Raw genomic sequence first — 26,690 nt, 5'->3', positions numbered from 1 at the left:
CTAATTTTTCCCAAGTTGAAAATGAACAGAGTTATGTAAATATGTTTATTTCCTTCTAATGTCTAGCTGGTAGGACAAATTAATGGTTTATTGGTTTAAACAGAAGAAATATGGACTTGATAAATCTTTTACTCAAGATCATTTTCTGGATAATAGTCATAGATTTTTTAAATTGTAGATATCTCTATAAATAAGTTTAAAGTGAAAATGATTTCTTTACAATTAGAAAAAGAAAAAAAGGGCATTTTGCTCCAGTTTTCTGAGGACACTGCTTTTCTACTTAGGTTCTTTGTCTCTGTGCCAGGCACTCAGGAACACTTAAAAAATGTTTAGGGGTGACATATATGTCAGCAGACCCCTCAAAAGTCAAGAAAGTTCTGATGGTGGTTTTCCTAGGGTCAGTTCTTGTACTTAATGTTCATCTGCTGATAGATTATATTTTATTTCTTTGGATTTATTCCTTGTTTTTTGGCAGATTGTTTTCTGAATTATCCTTTGATCATTGAGTAAATTAGATTTGTTTTCTAGTTTCACATATTATCCATCTGTTGCATGAAACAAATTATATTAATTCACATGTATCTCTTATTCAAAAATTTGATTTCCTTGTATAAATTTTGCCATTTACAAATTAGTTGTCTAAGAACACTAAATATGAGCTTGACTCTCAGTTTAAAAGTTTCTATTTTGAAAATAGAATGTGATAACTATCTATACCGTTTAGCCAAATATCCTTTCCTGTTTGTTTGTATTAACATTTATGAGGGTAAACAATGCAAAATATCTTGCATATCACAATACTCGAACAGAGGTTTTACTTTTCTTTACAGTATTTACTAGAGAGAGTAAGCACACATACATTTAACAATTTTAAGATTTTTCTTAATTTTGGACTTTACCAACAAAACCCCAAACAAACAAACAAAATGTTAAAAGTGTAGTTGAAAGGAAATCTGGAATATGAAGCATATGAAACAAACATCACTTTATTTTATTTTTAATTTGATATTATTAAGTTTGTTGAGAAGTTAAACCTAAAAGAATAGTGTTTACTTTTCAAAATATTATATTTGTTATAATAAATATTAGACTTAATAATCTAATCCCTGCAACAATCAAAAGCATAATTTTTTTGAGGGAAAGCAAAATAAAATCACTACATTCTAATAAATTCTGAGCTTTCATTGACTCCATTATACAAGTAACTTGATTAAAAGCTACTTGATTAAAAACTCAGAACCACTTGTGTTTTTCATGAACCTAGAATACTCAAAGGAAACACTATATGGTTTTAGACATAGCAAAAAAAATTTAATATTTTATTTATTTATTCATGAGAGACAGAGAGAGAGGCAGAGACATAGGCAGAGGGAGAAGCAGGACTGCATTCCAGGACCCAGGGATCATGACCTGAGCCAAAGGCAAATGCTCAACCACTGAGCCACCCCAGGGCTCAACAGAGTACATTTTTAAAATCTGATATTTGACACAATTGTCTATTCATTGTTTTAAATTATGGGTTGTATGTTGAATAAAGACACCTTCTTATTTTTTACACTATTAGAACCTATGGTTTTTGGAACTCCAGGAAATACACAACAGAATTGATTGAAGCCCAATTTTTTCTTTTTAACTAAGTGTACATATACACACATATACACACAAATCAGTCACCTCTGAAGAGTAGTTAGTAAGAATTCTGCTTTCACTAAGCAACACTATATATTTAATCTGAAGTTTGTTTCCATATTCTTCAATCAGTTGAAAAATTACCAAACTTAAAAGTTTCTTTCCACAGAATCAGAAAATTAACTCCACCTACTATAATGCTTGTCAGGTCAGCTAACACCTCTAGTTCTAATAATAATTTATCTATATAAAGTACTAAGGTGATTGAGAATGTAGATGTATTTATGGCTTTTAATTCTTTAAAAGCATTCACTGAACACAAAATAAAATGAATGCTGATAAGAAACCTGGCTTTTTTTTTCTTTTTTGATTTGTAATCAGAATAAAAAAGAGACAACCAATTAACTAATCAGTTTAAACATGCTGTGCACTAAGGGAAACATGTTTCATTAATTAATTTAATACAAAGTTAGCTCACGTTAAAAATATTTTAACAAAAATATTCTGTACTTTTTTCCTTTGAATTTGACAAGTGTGCAAAATCTCAGCGTTCAGACTTTTTTAGACACTCTTCTCAGGATACTGAAGATTACCTACAGTAGGCTTCCATGATATAATTCATAGGAAAGCTGATTTTATATCTTCACAATGGTACAACTAGACAGATGACCATGCTTAAAAACATGTCGATTAAAACATTGCTACTTGAAGAAATTGGAGACATATTTGTTCCAAACTGGTGCTTCAAAAAATTTGGAATATCCAACATTGAGAATTTCCTTAAAAAAATCCATTAATTCTAAAAGTTTTAGTCTAATAGGAAATTTTAAAAATATTTACCTTCAGGAGCACCTGGGTAGCTCAGTTGGTTAAGCATTAGACTCTTGGTTTCTGCTCAAGTCATAATTTCCAGGTCATGAGATCAAGCCCCATGTTGGGCTCCACACTCAGCATGGAGTCTACTTAAGATTTGCTCACTCCCTATCCCTCTACCCACCCTCAATCACTTGCATTCTCTCTCTCTCTCTCGAGAGAGAGAGAGAGAGAGAGAGAGAAAGAGAGAGAAAGCATGAGTAGGGAGGAAAGGGAGAAGCAGATGTGGGGCTTGATCCCAGGATCTGGGATCATGATCTGTGCCAGAGGCAGATACTTAATCAACTGAGCCACCAGGTGCTCCAATAAACAAATCTAAAAATATATGTATTTACTTTGAAATGTGCCTTTAATATAACAATCATGGATATTATTGAAAAAATAGCAGTACTGAAGAGTCATTTTTTTTTTAAAGATTTTATTTATTTATTCATGAGAGAAAGAGAGAGGCAGAGGGAGAAGCAGGCTCCATGCAGGCAGCCCGATGCAGGACTTGATCCCTGGACTCCAGGATCACGCCCCAGGCCCAAGGCAGGCGCCAAACCGCTGAGCCACCCAGGGATCCCCGAAGAGTTATTAATTTGAACATTATGCGAATCCATTGTATGATACATTCTTTGATTAAAGTACTTGTTAAACTTTGAATTCTCGGGCAGCCCGGGTGGCTCAGCAGTTTAGTGCCGCCTTCAGTCCAGGGAGTGATCCTGAGACTCCAGATTGAGTCCCATGTCGGGCTCCCTGCATGGAGCCTACTTCTCCCTCTGCCTGTGTCTCTACCTCTCTCTCTCTCTCTGTGTGTCTCTCATGAATAAATAAATAAAATCTTAAAACTACAAAAACAAAACTTTGAATTCTCTGTGAGAAATCAGATAGATGGTGGATGGATGCATAGATAAAGAAACAGAGGTATAGAACAGCCAGTTTGCTATACTGGAAAATATGTATTTCTAAAATTACTCTGTTGTGCAGAAATCACACAATAAAAACCACAAGGCATATGAGAAAAGATAAAGTTAAGACTACAACATTCAGAAACTTTGTTAGTAACAGGCACACAGTCACACATACACAGAATAAAAACCTATTAAAATAATGTACTGTTTTTCACATACGGAATGATTAACAGATACATAAATATTACAATTATTTTGGCACTTTTTCCTTGAAAGGACCAGAAGTTTGCTTGGGGAAGAGGGTGTGAAAGGGATTGCAGTTTGTGATTAGCATGAATTGGTAGAAGGAGGATTATGTGAAATCTGATGGGAAGTTGTAACACCAGCTGGGGAAGTGTGGCTCACAACACCACAGTAAACAGAAATAGTTGGGAGATGTTTGAGGCATGTGTATATGTATTTCGTGTATTCCTATGCAGGTCAGCTCAGCTGGGTACAGCTTTTTTTTTTTTTTTCTTTTTTTCTTTTTTTCTGTTTTCAAGTAGTGTTTCTTGGAGAATAAATTGTGCAGAAACAAAAGCAAAATTTGCAGTATGCTCAAATTGTCCCCTAATATATCAAATGCGTTGGAACAAGTCCATGTTTTTAGAACAAGTGTTGGAACAGAACTGACCGTGCATTTCTTGAAAATAATTTCTAAGATTCATAGGTAATGGTGTAAAAACCTTAGGATAATTGAATCAACACATTTAAAATCCTCCGATGCCTAAATGAAGAGTTGGCAAACTTTTTCCATAAAGGGCCAGATAGTAAATATGTATTGCTTTGCAGAAGATAGGGTCTCTTTTGCAATTACTTAAATATGAGTAGTGATGCAAAAACAGGCACAGTCAAGGCGAAATGAACAAGTATGACTATGTTAAATAAAACTATTTACAAAAATAAATGCAGACAAAAGTTCATACATGTTTGCTTCTTATTTTTATATGCTATAGAAGGCTATAACTGAGACGTGTGCTAAACTGACATATTTTTTGACACTTTAAGAAGTTATAAAAAGGATGGATGTGACTGACAAAAGTTTCACCTCTATTGTAATATTCTCTAGCCTGCTAAAATCCTACATACGACAGTTTATACCATTTTGTCCCTCAAATAGAAGTTGAAAGTTACTTTATTAAAATTTACAAGTAATAGTGATTGAGGCTATTCTAGAAGCAATGGTGATATCAAAATACAACTATTTATATATGATAACTGAGTTTATTTTTCAAGGAAAAGGAGGGAAAGTTTGTGCCCAAATAGTATCAATTTATCTAAAATATGAGAAAGCATAGCAAAGGACAAAACCTGAATATTTTTTCAAGTTGTACAGGGTTTGGGTAAATGTAATTTAATTTTTCTTATTTGTAATGGGTAAGTCTGTAAAAAAATTAAGAAATAGGTTTAATTTTTTTAACATGCCCTACTTTGGGGCTTATTGACAAGATAATTGTGTAAAATTGGAGAGAGAAACTTATGAAATATTTACTGGAAGGCACTATGTTGATATCTACATAGAATTTGTCTTTTTTCTTATTAGAATAGTAAATTGGTCTTAGAAATCTCAACATGGGCTAATGAAAAGTATTCCTTTAAAAAAAGAAAGATTTTATTTATTTATTCCTATGAGACTCAGAGAGAGAGGCAGAGACAAAGGCAGAGAAAGAAGCAGGCTCCAAGCAGTGAGCTCGATGTGGGCATCAGTCCTGGGACTCAGGATCATCCCCCGGGCTGAAGGCAGATGCTAAACCACTGAGCCACCCAGGAGTCCCATGAAAAGTATTCCCTAAATCCTAACTAATATATGACTATCAAAGAGATAACAAATCACACCTGAATGATTTCTTTGTTTTGTGGTGGCTAAATAGCAGTGCTTGATTATTTCAAAATAAAACAATAATTTTTTAAAACATTATAAAATAATTTTAAAAAGGCTCCTCACTTGTGTTAATCCTTTTTTCACTTTAAAATATTGTCACTTTGATTAAATTGAAATGCAAGTAACTATTTCTCATGTGTCCATGAGCATATTTTATTTTTTTTAAAGATTATATTTATTTATTCATGAGACACACACACACACACACACACACACAGAGGCAAAGACACAGGCAGAGGGAGAAACAGGCTCCCTGCAAGGACCCCCATGTGGGACTTGATCCCAGATCCCAGGACACGCCCTGAGCAAAGGCAGACACTCAACGATTGAGCCACCCAGGCTTCCCTCCATGAGCATATTTTAAGCAATCAATCAAATCTCCTGTCAATTCCTCTTTATTTCATAATATATAGTTACTTAAATGTTTCTCTTTTTTTCCTTGTGATAGACTTTTAAGATCTGCTCTCTTACCAACTTTCAAATATGCAATACAGTGTTATTAACTGTAGTCATCATGCTGTGCATTACATCCTCATGATTTACTTATAACTTGAAGTTTATAATTTTTCACCCCTTTCTCCCATTTGCCTCCAGCCCTGCCTTGGCAACCACCAGTCTGTTTTCTATCTTTGAGCTTGTTTTTTGCTCATAGTTTATTACATTTTTTTTAGATTCAACATATAAATGAAATCATACTATATTTGTCTATACCTGATATATTTCACTTAGCATAATTCCTTCAAGTTCCATTAATATTACTGCAAATGGCCAGGTTTCATTCTTTTTTATGGCTGAGTAGTATACCATTATATATATATATATATATGTATATACATATATACACACACACACACACACACCATTATATATATAGTATACCATTATATATATGTGTATATTATATATATAATATCCCTCACTTATTCTTTATCCATTCATCCACTGATGGACACTTAGGTGTTTCCATATTTTGGCTATTGTAAATAATGCTGCAATGAACATAAGAATGTATATATCTTTTCAAATTAGTGTTTTTATTTTCTTTAGATAAATACCCAGAACAACTCCTGGATAATACAGAAATTCTATTTTTAATTTTTTGAGGAAAGCCCATACTGTTTTCCATAGTGGTTGTACCATCTACATGCTCGACAGTGCACAAGGGTATTCTTTTTCAATACATCCTTGCCAACACTTGTGATTTCTTTCTTTTTGATACTAGCCATACTAATAGATGTGAGATAATATCTCATTGTGGTTTTGATTAGTGTTTCCCTGTTGATTAGTGATGTTCAGCATTTTTTCCTGTACCTATTGGTCATCTCTATGTCTTCTTTGGGAAATTGTCTTTTCAGTTCCTCTGTCCATTTTCTAATCAGATCATTTGTTTTTATGCTATTTTGCTGTATTGATTCTTTATATATTATGGATGGTAACTGCTTATCAGATACTACCTTATTTGCAGATATAATTTCCCATTCAGTAGGTTGACTTTTCATTTTGTTTATAATATCCTTTGCTGTGCAGAAACTTCTGAGTTTGATGTAGTCCCTCTTTACTTTTGTTGCCTTTGCTTTTGGAGCAAGATCCCACTCTTTTGATTTTACCTTGTCAGTAACAGGATCAAAAAATAAAATAGAATAAAGAAAACATATTCATGATTTCTTTTACCTCTAAAACTATCTTAGAGATGTAACAAGAGCTCCTAGAAAATAAAAAAAAAGTTTTAATATTTCATTTTATAAAAATAAAGATGGTAGAAATAGATTTGTTTTGTATGCTTCATATTTCTCAATTAGCTCAGCACCATGTTAATATTTGTATGGGAAGAGTTGTCAACTCAAAGAGATGCTCAATTTCGGTCTTCCCAAGATTAAGTTTGTACAGGAAAAATAGTGCTAATACCAATATTTCAGAGATTGTATGTTTTATGAGAAGGACCTCACTGTCCATAATACCCTTAACCTTAGTGTAAAGCTTTACCAAGTCTTTATATAAAAGTTATGTATTATACTTCAACAGGAAATTGTATGTTCCTCCATTCTGATATCACCAGTAACTGTAATAAATTAACTATAGCACTGCAATTTCAATATCAAACAGATTTTTACCTCTCTCTGATGCTTGCCGGAAGGCTCTGCTGTAAAATACAGGCTAGAAGTAAGGAGATCCATGAGTAGAATTCAGATTGTGACAAAAGACATCGATCTACCACAAATGTATGAAACAACTTGCTGAGGGGGGCTAGGGGAAAATTCAGTTGACCTAAGTAATTTTGGAAATGATGGGTTAACATAAGATTAAAGATAAAGAGAACTGTGAATAAGAACCAGTAATAAAGTTGCGTCTTATAAGGGTATGGGTTGGCAATTTTGAAACCATTGTTTGTTAACTGGAGTTGAACAATACATAAACAGATGGCGGAAGACTGAAACCAGGTTTTTCATTTGGTGTGGAAGATTACCAAGGAAGCAAAGCAGAAGGCTAAAATGATCCCTGTAGTTTAATGGAGGAGAGTGCAGAAATTGGTGGGAGTCTAGTTTATTTTAATATAAATATAGATGAATGAATACAGAAATTTTTAGCTTATGTGTATATACATGGGTAAATATATGCATGTATATTTCCTTACTCTGTCAACTGAACAGGCAGAGAGGCAACAAGACCCAGTAGCCATGAGCATACCTAGTAGCTTGATATTGATTATTAATACCATTCTCCAGTTGAAGGAACCAAGGATTCTTGGACAGATGGGTGACTGCAATTCTGGAGCAGGACATGTACAAGATGGCCAGGTGTAGTGTCTAAAAGTAAGAAAATTAGGGACTCCTGGCTGGCTCAGTGAGAAGACTATGTAACTCTTGAACTCAGGGTCATAAATTTGAGGCCCACCTTGGACGTAGAGATTATTTTAAAAAAAAAGGAAACTTAAAAAAAAAAGTAAGGAAGTTTAAATACACATATGCAAGTGCAAGCCTGTACACACACACACACACACACACACACACACCAAGGGGCTAAATCAAAGGGACAAGGAATCAACCAGAAGAGCCCCCAGTGGCCAAAGGTGGAATTATTTGGGCAATAAAAAAATGCTGATAAATAAAAAGAATATCAAAATAAATAGAGAAACATACTGTGTTTTTGGATCAGGAGCTCAGCATAATAAACATGCCAATTCCTCCCAATTGATGCACAGGAAAATTCCAACATTTTTGTAGTTATAGAGAAGATAATTCAAAACAAAAGTTTTGAAAGATTTTTATTTATTTATGAGAGACACAGAGAGAGTGGGAGGCAGAGGCACAGGCAGAGGGAGAAGCAGGCCCCATGCAGGGAGCCGGACATGGGACTGGACAGTCTCCAGGATCTCGCCCTGGGCTGAAGGCAACACCAAACCGCTGAGCCACCCAGGCTGCCCGATAATTCAAAATTTTTAATTGAAAACTAAAGGAATTCAATTTTTAAGCAATTTTGGAAAAAAAAATAAAATGAGAGAAATAAATCTTCCAAGTTTCAACTTTTATTATTCAGTTGCAGTAGGCAGAACTATATGGTACTGGTTCAATGGTAGACACAGATCAGTGGAACATGAGAGAACCCTGAAATAGATTGAAATAAATATGTCTGGCTGATTTTTTCATGAAGGTAATAAAGAAATCCAATGGAAGAATAGGTTTTTCAATAGTGTTGGAAAAATTGGACATTTGTAGGAAAAATAAAATAAATCTCAACCTTATACAAAAATTAACTCAAAATAGATCACACTTAAATGTAAAATGTAAAAATAGAGAACTTTTAGAAAAAAAACTATAGGGGAAAATAATCATGATCTATATCTAGACGAAAATATAAATTGATACCAAAATCGTAACCCATATAAGGAAAAAATGATAAGTTGGATATAATTAAAATTAAATACTTTTTAAAAAAAGATTTATTTATTTATTCATGAGAGACACAGGCAGAGGGAGAAGCGGGCTCCATGCAGGGAGCCGGTCGTGGGACTCGATCCCAAGACTCCAGAATCGAGCCCTGGGCCAAAGGCAGGCGCTAAACCCCTGAGCCACCCAGGGATCCTGAAAATTAAATACTTTTAACTGATAAAGATGCTGTTTAGAGGTGAAAAGACAAGTTATGGCCTGAGAGAAAATATTTCCAAGCCATATCTCTGACTCCAGACTACTATCAAGGTATTTAAAGAAAGAACTCCAAAAACTTGACAATAAAAAACAGACAACCAGTTATAGACTAGGCAAAATAAATGACAGAGCCTTTTACTACAGAGGATATATAGATGGCAAAGAGCACATAAAAAGATATTCAACATGATCATTCATTAGGCAAATGCATATTTAATTATGCATGAATATGTGTCTACTAGAATTCCTCAAGTAAAATATGACAACACCAAATGCTTGTGAGGATATGGAGAAACTCTTCCACTCATATATTGCCAGTGGAAATATAAAATGGTCTGCTACTCTGAAAACAGTTTGTCAATGTCTTAATAAACCACATATGAAATCACTATGTAACCGGCAATTGCATTGCTGGTCTTTCATCCAGAGAAATGAAAAGTTGTGTTCACACAAAAACCTGTGAAGATTCAGGTGATAGAAAAGTTCTGTGTCTTGCCTTTATCTATGTCAGTATTATCATCTATGGGTTTTCAAAATGCTACCATGGAGGGAATCTGGGAAAAGGATCCATGGGATTTCTCTGTATTGTTTCTTTCAATTGCATGTGGATCTACTGTTATGTATGGGAAAATAATGGGAAAATAAATGGAAGAAGAGAAAATATAACAGTAGCAATCATGTTATTTCTTACAGCAACACTCAATAAATTCTGTAAAAGTAATTAAAACTTTATTAAGAAAACCATTAAAACAATGAAACTGTTTTGCTAATATTAAAAGGGTCTTTTAAAAATTATATCTCTTGACATAGCTAAAACATTAATTAGCATTAATATTTGCCATTCTAATCCTCTTCAGATTCAGTTTTTTGTTTAATTAAACAAAAATAAATCATATATTTATTAGATAGAATTATAGTATAACTGATACTATTATAAAATCTGTATGCGGGACGCCTGGATGGCTCAGTGGTGGAGTGTCAGCCTTTGGCTCTGGGCGTGATCCTGGAGTCCAGGGATTGAATCCCACATCGGGGTCCCTGTGTAGAGCCTGCTTCTCCCTCTGCCTGTGTCTCTGCTCTTTCTCTGTGTGTCTCTCAAGAATAAGCAATAAAATCTTTAAAAAAAAATCTGTATGTATACATAAAGTAAATTTTAGAATGATGTTAATAAAATATAGAACCAGGTTATTTCTAGATGCTTTAATTTTGAATTTTATGTATTTATTTATTCATCTGTTTTCCCTGTTATAGTTTTTTGTAAGTTTGAATTGAAATTTAAATAATAAAATATTTTCTTTAAAACTATGTTTAAAATAGGCAATTTGGGATGCCTGGGTGGCTCAGTGGTTGAGATCTGCCTTCAGCTCAGGACATGATCCCAGAGTTCTGGGATCAAGTCCCAGATCAGGCTCTCTGCATGGAGCCTGCTTCTCCTGCCTCTGCCTTTCTCTGCCTCTCTCTGTGTCTCTCATGAATAAATAAATAAAAATTTAAAAAAATTCCTAGTTCCAAGTTAAAAATTTGGGATGCCTGGGTGGCTCATAGGTTGAGCATCTGCTTTCGGCTCAGGGAATGATTCTGGGACCTGGGATGGAATCCCACTTGGGTTCCTGCTTCGAGCCTACTTCTCCCTCTGCCTATGTCTTTGCCTCTCTCTCATTCTGTGTGTGTGTGTCTGTCATGAATAAATAAGCAAAATCTTTAAATAAATAAAATAGGCAATTCTGGGACGCCTGGGTGGCTCAATGGTGAGTGTCTGCCTTTGGTTCAGGGCATGGATGTTCTTAAATTTTTCATTGACTTTCAATGAGCTCCACTGAGATATACATACCCCTATGGGGAGTAAAATGTTAAATAATGAAAAATATAATTTTAAAGTTTTTATTTTAATTCCAGTTAGAAAACATATACTGTTACATTAGTTTCACTTTTATACACAAAGAAGCATCGGAAAGAGAAATTAAGAAAACAATCTCATGTATAGTTGCACCAAGGGATCCCTGGGTGGCGCAGCGGTTTGGCGCCTGTCTTTGGCCCAGGGCGTGATCCCGGAGACCCGGGATCGAATCCCACATCGGGCTCCCGGTGCATGGAGCCTGCTTCTCCCTCTGCCTGTGTCTCTGCCTCCCTCTCTCTCTCTCTGTAACTATCATAAATAAATAAAAATTAAAAAAATGTTATAGTTGCACCAAAATAATAAGATACCTAGGATAAACATAACCAAATGTCTAAACCAAAGACATTCCGTGCTCATGGTTTAGAAGAACAAATATTGTTAAAATATCCATACTATCCAAAGCAATCTACATATTTAATTTAATATAATCCCTATAAAAAACCAACAACATTTTTTATGGAACTAGACTAAACATCCTAAAATTTGTATAAAACCACAAAAGACCCTGAATAGCCAAAGCAATCTGAAAAAGAAAACGAAGCTGGACAATTCCAGACTTCAAGTTATATTACAATGGTGTAGTAATCAAAACAGTATGGTACTGGCACAAAAATAGACACAGAACAGAAAATGATGAAACAGGATAGAAAACCTGGAAATAAACCTACAATTATGTGGTCAGTTAACCCTCAACAAAGCAAGAAAGAATATCCAATGGGGGGAAAAATAAATGGTGTTGGGAAAACTGGACAGCAACATGCAGAAGAATGAAACTAGACCACTTTCTTACATCATCCACAAAAATAAATTCAAAATTAATTAAAGACCTAAATGTGAGACTTGTAACCATAAAAATCCTAGAAGAAAACACAGGTAGTAACTTCTTTGACATAAGCCATAACAACTTTTTTTCTAGATATGTTCTAGATATGTTTTCTTCCCGAGCAAGGGAAATAAAAGCAAAAATCATGAAAATATTTTTCTTAGAAGAAATAAGATCTCCCTTAAAGAATGTTTTAAAATTATATTCTAATTGAGATAATTATCTCTTAATGAGTTGCATTGCATTTTTATCATAAAATGTTTTTTATTTGTCTTTTTTTAATCATTTAAGAGAGTATGTATTTTTCTAAAATAAAATTAATATGTGAGATAAAGGATATTTGATGACGTTTTCCTAGTTATTTTAGGGAAAACTATTGGCTCTATCTAGTCCGTAAGTATCCCACTTATTTTTTATACATTTTTTAAGCCCAAGGTTCTTGCCATTTCCTTAATGCCAAAAGTTCATTTTATATAATAGCTTTTAAATGTTGTTTATGTAACAGCCCTAGTTAGCACAGTTGTTATTGTTCATACTTATTTAACATCTTCCGCAATTCTTTTTTCATGGTCTAATGTTAGGTCTTAGTCTCAAATAATTTAATAAGAGTTGTTACAAAAATCTATTACTTTTTATTTTTTTTATTTTTTTAAGATTTTATTTATTTATTCATGAGACACACAGAGAGGGGCAGAGACATAGGCAGAGGGAGAAGCAGGTTCCATGCAGGGAGCCCGACTCAGGACTTCACCCTGGGTCTCAAAGATCACGCCCTGGGCCAGACAGGCGCCAAACCGCTGAGCCACCCAGGCACCCCAATCTATTACTTTTTAAATAAACTATTGTATCTTCCTAATGTGGGATATATATTTATTTGTTTGTATGTCTGGCAGATTTTAAAGTTTAATTAACATTTCAAATGTCATGCAGATTACAGCAGAGAACAGTGGAGAAAGCAGCAGAAAAAGGGGATTGTATTATCAATTGATATAATAACCCTGGTTCCTTGATTAGCTTGACTCTTGGTGTTTTAATTACCTCATTTCTAACATGGAGGTAATAAACCTTTCTTGCAGATATATGATTTCAGAATCAAAGGAGATGTTTGAAAAAGCACTTTAAATTTTTAATATTAATAGGAATTGTTACGATAATAAATATCTGCTATAGGCAACTGAGATATATTTTATAAATTGAAAACAATATGACTCCACATTTTTTCCTGCTTTGAGGGGGCAATTTTCCTATTTGATACAAAATCAGAAATTTGAATAGATGAATTTGATATTGATATAACTTTACAGGAATAAATAAACTCAGTGTTTTAGAGCCAGAAAATGTAATCTTCAAATACATCATGATTTTTGTCTGGTATTCCTCCCTTTATTTCTTAATTGACCTAAAGTTTGAACAAATTTTTAAAAACTTGCAGGTGTATCAGGGAAAGATGCCATTTTATCATTTTTGGAATTAAATTGTTATAACAATTAAGAGCAAATGAAGAATGTAGTTAAAATCAAACTCATTCTTAATTACCAAATCTTTTAGAATTTACATAAAATTACACTCATCTAAAGTCATCAGTTTAGTGATCAGTTTTGATATTTTTTTTGTTCAACTTCATCTGGAAGCATGGTAGAGTACAAAATTAGTATGTGTTTAATTTCACAATTGAGTTCAAAAAAGTTAGAAAGTTATTCATAGTGTGAAGGGGATTTTCTGCAAAGAATAATATTACAGTTAAGTTTCCAAATCTCTAATACCTAGAAAGTATATAAATTTTACATATACCTAAGAAGGGCAACTCTACCTAGGAGGTGTCATGGTATCTTCCAGGGTACAGGATATTTGCAGCTCAAGCCATTCCCTTAAGAAGAGGACTTTTCTCAATAAAAGACCTCCTGTTAATGCTTTACAACTTCAGACTCTCACTAAGTGCTGAAATTACACAGGTCCATGTTCTCAAGGAGATCATGGCAAATTGCAAAAGATAAAACTTTTAAAAGATAATCTCAAAACATGAAACAGGCTAAAATGGATAGCCTCAAAGCCCTGTTGGAATACAAAACAAAACAGATTATTAAAGGTTTGTGGTCAATGTTATCTTAACAGTATACAATTTTAAATGCTTAAGAAGTCCAGTCCACTGGATAACTACAATTGTGTGTATGTGTTTATGATACACAGTAAATGTATGCTACTCTGCAAGTAGCATGCTTGCTTGATCACTAATGTTGGCCTGTTTGCTAACCCAGCTGTAAAAGATCTTCAATATCCTTTCCAGAGGCTGCTTTTCTTCCCTTCTCTCCCATGATTGGCTTATGACCTGACAGTACATGCTGACTACACAAATCCCCTCAGAAAAGATGGCGGTGTACTTTTCTACAGTCTTGGAGATGTTGCATAGCTACCAGCCCTGTGTGCATTCTTTGTGCAGAATATGCTTTGGGCTCCAAACTAGATAATGCTATTGTTTCCATGCACTATAGTACCAACTTCATCTTATATGTCAAATTACATTACTTTTTTCCTTGGAGTTTAGATAATTGTCTCTAAAAGTATATGACACCCAAATTGTTTCCCAAGTGACCTGTTTTTACTGCTGGATGAGCTCAGGAGAGGTTATTTTATAGAAAGAACAAGATAATGAAATGAAGTTTATTGTAAAATCATATAAGATGAAAGGAAAAAGGTAGGATGGCTTATTAGCCATCTTCTTACCTGGAGTTCGGGAAGAGTACTTTCATATTAGTTCTGGAAAAGTACTTACATATTAAATGTAACCCTGAATATTTCATGTAACGTTTTGTCAGCAGATAGAGACTAAAATGTAAAAATACGACTAAGATATCCATTCTAAATGAATGCAGAATAAAGAAATAAAATGAGCTATTTGAATATGTCAAGGAAGTTCATGGCGTTTCCATTAAGACATCTCTAGAGGTCTTCATCATAAAACTCATGGTAACTTTAAGAGCACTGATGCATAAAGGAAAAGTAACCTAGAACCAGTCGTAGAAGATAATTTAAGTCATCCCACCACCAACAAAAAACTGAAGCCTAAACTAGTGTTTAAAACATATACAACCATGAGAGAGACAAGAACTAAGCTCAGGAACACATAGTTAAAAATTGATACTGCAAATTTAGTCAAAATTAGGCAAATAGAAACACATTTCTTCTATTATTCTTTGTGAAATATACTGAAAACAATAATGTAACAGAACCTACATTTTTTAAAAAAATGATAAACATGTACAAGATTTCCTTAAAAAATCAAAACACAAATAACCTTTTTTGGGATATGAAGTTTCAGTGCTGTGAAAATGTTAATGATCTTTAATTTCTTTAATTATTATCAACTGTCTTTAGAAATGATTCTGATAGTTCACCTGGAAAAATAAAGATCTGAGGAAAACCAAAACAAAAAGATATTACTAGTAATAAAATAAAGTATAAAGTTACATTATTATAAAGAGCATGGTATAGGCAGAAAAATAACCAGAAAAGTCAATTAATATTTTTTAAAAAGAAGGGTCTCCAAGTTTATATGGGAATTTAGTGTCTAATAAAGATGAACATTTTTGGATTATTCATTACAGCATTGGTAAAATGGAGTAGCCAGAAAACAATATAGTTTTCCTTATAATAAGTAGTATTTGAAATGGAGCACACATTTTTTGAAGCTTTCTCCATTTCATTCCTTTTTTCCAAACACCCATATTTATGAAATTCAATTTTACTGAAAGATATAGAAAGATCTGAAGATTCTACTCAATATCAATGAACTAAAGAGTATGTGACATTTTTCTCCAATATTCCTATCACTATAGCATATTTAGTGACATTTCATTTTGGTCAGTGTTTCCTAGGAAAACTAAAGACCTAATACAATTATCTGTCTAGTCTGTGTTTTATTCTTGATGACCCACTTACTTATTCTTTTTCATTCGAGTATAGTTGACACACAATGTTGCACTAGTTTCAAGTATACAATATAGTGATTTAACAAGCCTATACATTATGTTGGGCTCACCCCAAGTGTATATGCTATCTGTCCCTGGAAACGCTGCTACAGCATCATTGACTATTTTCCCTATTCTGTACTTTTTATTCCCATAACTTATTCATTCTGTAATTGGAATCTTGTGTATCCAATTCTCCTTCATCCATTTTGCCCATTCCCCTACCCCTCACCTCTGGCAATCATCAGTTCTCTGAATTCATAAACCTGATTTTGGGTGGTGGTGGTTGTTGTTGTTTGGTTTGGCTACTGTTTGTTTTTAGTTTTTCCACATGTAAGTGAAATCATATGATATTTGTTTTTGTTTGACTTACTTAGCAGGATACCCTCTAGGTCCATCCAAATTGTTGCAAATGGCAAGATGTCACTTTTTTATGGCTGCTTTAATATATATTAACTCCCTAAAAATGAGTACTTATGTATATAAAAGTTTAGAGGTAAAAAATATAAGTGGTCAATAAATTTACAGAAAAAATCCTCCTCAACTTTATTGATATTTAAAGTGGTACAATTCTAAACAGTTAGAGAAGTCTCCTTTGCCCATTAGATTGGTAAATATTAAGTAATACCAACTATTGCTGAGGATTTTTAGTTGACCCTAAATTGCTATAAGCAATTGCTTTTTTTTTTTTTTTTAGCAATTGCTTTTTGAAAGCAATCATTGATTACTATCCAAATAAAAAAGAAACACGTGATCTCACCATTAGTGGATAAGATATTTTCCCTTAGAAGCATATTCGACTAGATCTCACCCAGGGCCTGCCTATTTCCTGGTCTGTCAGCAGGCCTAGCTTGGCTTACTCAAATCTCCTCTTTAAATATGGTCATCACCTAGAGCCAGAGTCAAAAGGCAGGTGGGATATGTGCAATCATGCATCTGGCTACTTGTTGTCCTGGTTGGCAAGGCCAAACTCTCTCATGGAGTGGTATGAAGTCTAGACAGTAATGGGTAGAGAGAGATGACTATTTGGCTTCAGAGTCCAGCTGTGTGTTTCACTATAGCTTCCCAAAGAACCCCTAATGTATGGAATTTGGCACATTTCTCATCATTAATAAATGCTTTCTTTATATTTTCCCTTTCCTCTGTGTTTCTCTTTACCATTTGTTAAAACACATCGAAAGGGCAAATGGTTAATATCCCAAACACTTCCAATTAAATCTCTTTCTATACATTTATCTATAGATACATTTGTATAAATGCCTGAATTTATATATACAGACTCTTGCTTCCAAAATTGTTGAAATAACAAGATAAAAGAAAACAATGCTTATTAGTCAGGGACCAGTTAAATGAATAATGTTATACCCTTAAAAAGGGATACTGTATAATTATTTTAAAAGCATGATGTAAATTTATATCTACTGATATGAAAAATATTCATTAAATAATATTAAAAAGAGAAAATGCTCTGCATCACTTGCCATCAGGGAAATACAAATGAAAACTACAATGAGATACCACCTCACACCAGTGAGAATGGGGAAAATTAACAAGGCAGGAAACAACAAATGTTGGAGAGGATGCGGAGAAAAGGGAACCCTCTTACACTGTTGGTGGGAATGTGAACTGGTGCAGCCACTCTGGAAAACTGTGTGGAGGTTCCTCAAACAGTTAAAAATATACCTGCCCTACGACCCAGCAATTGCACTGTTGGGGATTTACCCCAAAGATACAAATGCAATGAAACGCCGGGACACCTGCACCCCGATGTTTCTAGCAGCAATGGCCACGATAGCCAAACTGTGGAAGGAGCCTCGGTGTCCAACGAAAGATGAATGGATAAAGAAGATGTGGTTTATGTATACAATGGAATATTACTCAGCTATTAGAAATGACAAATACCCACCATTTGCTTCAACGTGGATGGAACTGGAGGGTATTATGCTGAGTGAAGTAAGTCAGTCGGAGAAGGACAAACATTATATGTTCTCATTCATTTGGGGAATATAAATAATAGTGAAAGGGAAAATAAGGGAAGGGAGAAGAAATGTGTGGGAAATATCAGAAAGGGAGACAGAACGTAAAGACTGCTAACTCTGGGAAACGAACTAGGGGTGGTAGAAGGGGAAGAGGGCGGGGGGTGGGAGTGAAGGGGTGACGGGCACTGGGTGTTATTCTGTATGTTAGTAAATTGAACACCAATAAAAAAAAAAAAGCAGCAAAGTGGAATACAGAAACATAACACAATTCTTTACATAAAACACACACATGCAACACACACACACACACATTCATACCTGCTCACATTCTAATCTTGCATGTTTGCTTCAAGGATCATAATTCCACAGATATCTTTCAAAGACCAGGCAAGTGTTAGTAATATCTGTAGCTAAGTAAAGAGTAAGAAGTAGTGGTAGGATGTAGGATGAATTTCACACTTAAATGAATTCAAATTTAGTTTTAAAATTTTAAACTACCATATTGCCCATACAAAACCAAGAACAATTTTCCTCAAACTCCTAGTGGGTGAATCCTGATACAGGATATCTGTACTTCTAGAAGGCTTCCTGAAAAATTCTTAATAGATATCAATATTTTGATGGTGATAGGTGACCTTAATTTTATACTTCATACTCTTCTTTGTGAAGTTTACATTTTTTACTGTCAGGATGTATATATCTATGCTTAAAAGGCTTACATAAATGCATGATAAACCAAATAAATTTCTTCGTTAATATTTAAAATATATACAACACATTTGACTAAGTTTTATTGTAATATTTGTGATGCTATTACATATAAAATCTTCATACTATATGGCTTTATACATATGCTATCTATATGATGTTACTTCACCTGCAATTTTTTCCCCTCTTCACACCTTGATAGCCAGTAAACAATATTCATTCCTCTCAAACTTGCTCAAATGACAAATTTGCTCATTATAAGTAGCTTGTTATTACAACTTTGCCCTCCCCCAAAGTGGTGAATCACTCCTTCCCCTATAAACTTCTGTATGCTACATGCTTTTATAAAATACACATCATATTGAGCTATTATCCATTAGAATGTGTTCTTTTTCTTTTATAGTCTGAGATTTCCTTGAAAGTAGAAACAGTTCTTGATTCTCCCTACTATCACCAGTGGCGTGCAGAATGCCCCAAACAAAATTGGTTCACAATAAAACTATTTAAACTAAGTTGAGAGGAGACAATTCATTTTGTAATCTGTAAGTCATTCCTAGAATCTAGAAGAAAAGTAATAATTTCTCATTAGTGAAGGCTTGCTATGCTATTTCTTAAGCACTGGGTACATTTCATGTTATTTAAGACTCACTATGGATAATTAAGTTAATTTTCCAGAAGAAACTTGAGGTTCTGAGTCATTAATTTTCTGGGCCAAACTCAAAGATCTAGAACCTGTTTATGACATCATGGGTAAGGATTTGACCCTAGAATAAAGAGAATCATAAAATTCCTCTAAGATACACGAAAGCATAAATTGGGAATAATGCTTTAAATTCTACTTTGCCTCAGTTGTAGGACAATGAGGATTTGGCAATAATAAAATTTAGAAAGATAAATTTTAAAATAAGCATAAGATAAATTTAGGTATAAAAGAAAAAAAATAGTAACAAAAATCCAGTGATTACAACTGAATTTGTTTGTAAAGCTATATATAAAATATCTTACCATCATAACATATACTGTAATATATAGTATTAATAATTATTTGAGCATGTATAATAAAAATATAGTTTTTCCAAGAAGATGGTACATAAATATAAGAAAAACAGATAACTGACATTAAAGTTTTTAACTAAAAAAGGGTATAAATCTATAAGGACTATAGATATTGCAAAATATACTTTTCAAGAAGGAGCATTATAGGAGCCTCCAAAATAGGAAACATAACATATATAGCTTATGGATATAATTGCAATAAATTATTTAAGGTATTATAAAAAATAAAATGTCCTAAATCAAGAAGAAATCAGCAAGCAAGTCATAGTATCATAATATGATACTATTTTTTCAGGAAAAAGAGGAAAAAGAATTGAAAATTGGTTTTATTAGGGCACTTTTATTTTACCAATGGAAATATATTTTTCAATAGAATGAGAATTTTCAAATAAAAGAATGCATAAAATAAAACATTGTAGTCATAAAACTATTTAAAAAGTAGAAAAGAAATGTAAGAATTATTTTTAGTCTCTACCCCAGTACTACTATATTTAAAAATCCTGGCAAATGTAATTCCTTTGGGTCCTCAAAGAGTATGATACGTTATCTACAATAGAAATTTATGGGGATCCCTGGGTGGCGCAGCGGTTTGGCGCCTGCCTTTGGCCCGGGGCGCGATCCTGGAGACCCGGGATCGAGTCCCACGTCGGGCTCCCGGTGCATGGAGCCTGCTTCTCCCTCTGCCTGTGTCTCTGTCTCTCTCTCTCTCTCTCTGTGACTATCATAAATAAATAAATAATAAAAAAAAAAAAAAGAAATTTATGTTGGTGAACTTGAATTATAAATTCTTTTTCCCTACTTCAATGAGGGTTACAACTTTATCCTCTCCTCTGTCCATACTGATCCCAATTGTGATAGAGGTATAGGCAAAAGCCTTATTAATTGCTAATTGCAAGTATAAAGACATAAAGAAATTTGGAAGATCACTAAGACCTCTGTTTCTCAGGATACTTATATAAAAAAGCACCCCCTGAGAAAGGCACTACTCTATACTAAATGACCTGCTTGGCGCCTTAAGGCTCTTGGTCTCCGAGCTGTTTAGTGGCCTGTGTCAAAAAAATTACTTGTTTCAGTCCAATTTCTCTCAATTCAATAACCCCTAAGCCTCTCAAAACAAAGCAAAGTTAAAATGATTTTCAATTGCTTTGGACTGGGATGTGTCAGGCAGTCACCAACATTTCATGGACATCAATAGAACAAAGCACTCACCCTGAAACCTTTCTCCTTTTCTCATTAATCAAAATTCCAATGAGCTGATTTCTGTTTTAGTCTAGTCTAGAAGAGATTTATGAGAAATGGGATTTTTCTGACTCATGACTTTAAGCTAAGTATGCCAGATACATATTCCTGGGAAAAACAGCACAGCTAATCATCCCACTTAAGTCTAAAGACTGTATACTTGATTGTGTAGTGTATTCCAAAGGTCCAGCAATCAAGCAGCCTGACCGAACAGAGAACAGGGCTTTCTGTTCTGGACTCTAATTTTTAGTGAATGACTTTTCTCAGTGTGGTTTATTTAGTCACACATTCTAATATCAGTTCATTGTGTCAGAAAGGTAAAATCACAAGAATTAACGATAGAGGATTTCACTTACTCAGCCGCCTGTCGTCACCTGTCAACTTTCTACCCATTCATCACCTAGCCTGTCACACTTGACATAAGCTTCTGAAGGGCTGGGCGAAGGGGAGGTAGGAGAGGCTGGATAAATGTCTTCATGATCATCTTTAGCAATGTCAGTAGCTCAGCACTCTCAGTATTTTAGACTTGCCTGTGACAGCTTTTCCACTAGAGCTGAAGCTGCATTCCAAATTGATATTTGTGGCGGCTTGGATTCTGGGCTAGAGCAATGCCTGAGGCAAGCCAAATTCTGCAGTTTGATACCAGTAAACAATATGATCTCTCTTTGTGTTTATGTGGATGAGCTGGGGTGGAATGAGGGAAGGATAACTTCAAATGACAGTTGCCACAGGTGATTAATTTCTTTTGGTCTTTTACAGATTTACGCTGCCTACTCTGATTTAAATTGGTGTTCATAATGATGCTTTCATTTTGCATAAAAGCTGTAGAGATGCTTTCACTCATGAAACAAATACGCAGGCGGGAGGCCATCCACAAAGATGATGCTACTGACTTGCTAAAAAAATAGTGCTATGAGATATTTCCTCTTTACTTGCCCATGTATCGACCCATTTGTGCCCGGGACATGTGATCTTGTGCCTAGGAGATGTGATCATGGTCCAGCTGATTGGAGAGAAGCTCAGAAATGGGAACTAGTGATGCTGTGGGGTGAGGGATGGAGAGAGGCAACATAGAGGTATTATTAGGGAAAGAGTGCAGGCACAGCTAGCAGAGAAGAAAACCTGTTCCAGAGAAGGAAACCTGTTGGTTGTTTCTAAGTGTCATCATGGAAAAGTAACTTAATCCCACTGAGGTTCAAGGAACCAAGGGGAAAATGAGCAAAGGATACTGTCTATGAAGGGATATCATGAAAATATTATACTTCATATGAAAACATTTGAAAAGTTACAAAGGATTATTTAAGTCTTAGTTAAATATTTGTTTAAAAGATTTTATTTATTTATTCATGAGAGACACAGAGAGAGAAACAGAGACATAACATGAGGGAAAAGCGGGCTCCTCACAGGAAGCCAGATGGGGGACTCAATCCCCAGACCCTGGATCATACCCTGAGCCAAAGGCAGATGCTCAACCACTGAGCCACCCAGTTGTCCCTATTATTAATAATTATTTCATATGAAAGGGAAACCAACTGACTGATAATTGAGCCTTTACACTTGGCCTTGGGAATTAGAAAGAGTACAAAATCTCATGTCTTATAACTTTGCTATGTTTTTTATGGTCTATTATTAGTCATTTTAGGTTTCCATTTTGGGATATATATAAACATGAAAGCAATAGCGTTAGTATATATCAAAATATTTAAGTAATGCATATTTAGAGAAGTTGGCAGCATAGAAATGAGCAATATTAAATAGTAATTTTAGCTACCCATGGGAAAATTGCAATACAGAAATAAAGTAGTGCAATGTTAAATAAAGCCTTTCAGGTATAATGATCATCCAAACCACGATTTATTTATATGAATCATGGATTAACAAGTTGTGTTTTGAACATAAGCAGAAAAACTCACCGTTTTCATTTTATTGCAGAAATATCCTTAGAATTTGTGATTCCAATGGAAAATACCAGAATTTCTCATTTTCTCTTTGCTCAGTCAATAGTCAGGGGCTGTACTATGATTACCTGACATACATTCAAACAAATGTGAGCTCCCACATTGATCTATCACCCTCTGGGGAGTGTAGTTCTCAGAAGCTCTGTTTCTAAATAACAAGGTGAGAGTGAGCCAATACAAACTTCCTTTGAAAGAAAATGTCAGATTTGGAGTAGAAAAACAAAAGAAATATCACAGCCTTCTTTAAAAGATACATAGGGCTGCAATTGCTAAAGTATGTCTTATAGACACACACCCTTAGGAAATCTGATGAGCATGCACATCCAAATTATTTATGGCAACTTAACTGCCCAATCAATTCTCAGAGAAAATGAACAAAAGTACTAAAAGCTCTAAACTTTATCTGAGAAATATTTATGATTTGAAAGCCAAAGTTAAGCAATGACTTCTTTGTTCTAACTAAACGGTACCTGTCTGCCCTCAGAAGTAATACATGGCATATATTCAATAGGTGGAAACCTACTGGGTAAAAAGATTTACAGGAAATAAAATGTCAATTGACTATTTTTTTTCTCCAAAACATTATCCTTTTTCTATATTTCATAACCTCTTAGTAAGGCCGATATTTGATATGAATGACCTGCCTCCAGAATCTCTGTGGTCCAACTGTCATAATATACAGTAATCAGATTTGGACTTCAAATGACCACCTCTGATCATCACTCCAGCTCTCAAAACTTTTAATGGCTTCCCATTGCCACCACTTACACACACACTCCCAATCTTCACAATGCACTTTTTAAATGGCGGCGACATTTTTATCCTGACCTCCCATTAACGCTCCATATATAGTCTACATTGCAGTCAAACTGAACCATCTATTTTCTTCCTAACACTACTTGTTTTGTGCTCCTCTGCACACTCTGCTTTCTTTACCTCAGATGTCCTCACTCGCATTCCATCTCTGCCTGGTTGAAATTTTAGGTATTCTTCAAGTTCTATGTCAAAAATCACACATTCAGTTTTCTGGCTCAATATCATTTTTCAGTATCCCAAAATATCCTTAAAATCCTTACACTCAAAAACATACGTAACCTTTAACCGACTCTCAATAGTAGAAGCCAAACTGCAACCAGAATCTGGGAAAGGTTTTCATTACCTGTAAGACATATAAGCCTGAATTGCCTTCCATGTTGGTAACTAGTGCTTGGGTTGTTTGCAGTCATTTGAGGAACACCATTCTGCAGAGCCGACTGAAAGCAAATTTGTCCCAACTGCTTTGCCCATCCTCTTAAGACCAAGGCTCTTGACTTAGTGTCTCTCTACCTCATTTATTAATTTTTAATAAGCCAAATCTATTAATTTTTAAATGGCTAGATATTCTTGTTACATGTCATTTTTATAAATGGATTGCCATTCCCATAAAATTTGGGTGTCACAAAGTAGAAGAGATAGGTAGTGAAGCAGCTCGTGCAGCTTGTAGGAGAGGTTAAAGGAATCAGAATCTGGAACAAAATACCTGTAATGAACCATGTTGTGTAATCCCTTGGTCAGAGCACCAGACAAAGAGGCAATCAGGAATAAGAAATATATATATACATCCCTCAATCCAGCATAAATGCACTAAATGAGTATTCATGAAAACAATGTAAATTGGACCAGTAACTTTGTATTAACCTGCCTCTATCAGCTGTAGCTCTGAGAATAGAAGCATATCAAACACCCAAGTGTGTTTCTTTTAACTGTGTGATAAAAATAGTTTAGCTTTGTTTTTGAGAATCAAGGACATTGTGTGAAATGGATTGCATGCAACTATTTTTTGCTTACTCTGTAAGTTTGTACTATGCATTATAAGACAAAATGTATTTGTGTGCTTTGATATTGTGAGACCTACTATATTTCTGCTGAAATTATCTGACAACCCCTCCTCAAGTGGGTTGACTAGTGAATAAGGGGCTAAAGATATGCCAAATAATCGAAGTTTCAGTCCAATAATTCTGGTTGGGGATTTTATACTTTTAGGATACATCAAAAAAGGAAATACCTTGCATGGTACTGATGAAAAATATGGAATAATTCATGAAATAATGTTGTAAATACTTTGGACATGTCTAGCCCTGTCTGAGCTGTAGGGAAATAGCTAAGAAGTTAAAAAAAATCATTATATCTTACTAAGGTGATGGTCTCTCATTCCTCTGGAATAAGATGTTCCAAAATAAATTAAATAATAGATTCCAATGACATTCCAAGAAAACTAGTAGATTGTCTAGTAAAGAGAGAAAACAAAAAATATTAGTATAATAGTTAATGAGTCCCATAAAAAGGATGTATAAATGAGCTATAAAAGGTAAATCACAAAGGCTTTTAAAGGGAGATAAAAAAAGTGCAAAAGCATGTCAATAAAAATAATAACTACTGGGACTTTTTAAAAAATTCATTGATAAAATTATGTACCAAAATGTATTAAAAATTTAAAAAACATGGGATCTAGGGAACTGTTTTGTCATGGATACAAAACTAGCTTAGAGACAAGTGGAAAGGTTGGGAATAAGTAGTCACTTTTCTAAATAAAGAAGTGTAAACAGCAATGCTCCTTAGGGAGCAGTGCCAGCATATGCCTTATTTAACATTTTTATAAATGATTTAGAAGAAAAGTGCATAAGGGAATCTCAAAGATTGTGGAAGATTTTCTATGTAGTGCAAACTTGCTGGAGCTAAGTGATCTCAGGAATATTTTGTAATTTGGCTTATAAATGGCAAAATAATTTTAAATTGGAGCATTTTACTTAGAAAAAAATTAAAATCATATGCAGAGGATGCTCAGTTTGTAAATATCAGTTTTTACATAGGTCATGGACCTTGGCATTGTTACAAAACATATCCTTCAAGACAGAAAGAAAGAGGAATGATTGTACTTAAATATAGCAAATACTTATCATCATTAAGCAAGCTATTTGGAAAATTACTAACAATACTCTTCTGCGTTTATACTATACTAGAAGGCTACATATATGCGAAATCTCCAAATCTCCAAGCATCTAAAATTTCCCAAGAAAGGAGAGGACTGCAAACTTCAGAGGAAAAAACTAATTCTGTCTGGTGAAGCTCCACATGATGTAATTTCCTTCCTGATCAAAACACTTCTGTGTTTATCCTTCTCCTGCATCTTCAGTAGCTCACTTACTCTGGACTCAAACTTTCCCACCAGCATCAGTATCTAAACCCACTCTGACAGCCCATGTTGCAATGGACAACTTTTTAGTTCAAAAAATATGGAGTATGTAAATTTATTTCCTGAAAGCTTTGGAATAATAGGTACAAAACACAAAATAAACACATCTTCTGTGTGTATTTGCAGATGGTAGGTATGGATAGAAGCAGAATAAAGATTCTAATTTCTGAAAGACAAAGTCAAGTGAAAGAGAAGTTGAAAAAAATGATAGGAAAAATGAAGGTCAAACCAATATATGTTCTAAAGAAGTATAAAGGATAACAAGATCTTAATGTAGATTGATATAAATTATCGTTTGAAAATGAGGACCAGATGTCATCATGTTTTTGGAAGCAAACAAGCAAAATTACAGGATGATTCCAGTAAATCAGGCCT

At 34.2% G+C, this 26,690-nt stretch overlaps 1 long non-coding RNA gene across 1 annotated transcript in view; it reads right to left on the bottom strand.

Annotated features, from left to right (window-relative positions):
* The window catches only part of LOC144312457 (uncharacterized), a 44,538-nt gene extending 22,917 nt beyond the window's left edge, over positions 1 to 21,621 (bottom strand). Inside the window, exon 1 of the long non-coding RNA XR_013377933.1 lies at positions 21,482 to 21,621. This is a non-coding gene — a long non-coding RNA (uncharacterized LOC144312457). The remainder of the gene's footprint in view (positions 1 to 21,481) is intronic.
* Positions 21,622 to 26,690: the final 5,069 nt, after the last annotated feature.

The sequence above is a fragment of the Canis aureus genome, chromosome 1 (assembly GCF_053574225.1).
Source record: "Canis aureus isolate CA01 chromosome 1, VMU_Caureus_v.1.0, whole genome shotgun sequence".
NCBI lineage: Eukaryota > Metazoa > Chordata > Mammalia > Carnivora > Canidae > Canis > Canis aureus.
Note: the sequence above shows the minus strand (reverse complement) of the source record. Positions and strands in the feature narration are given on the sequence as shown.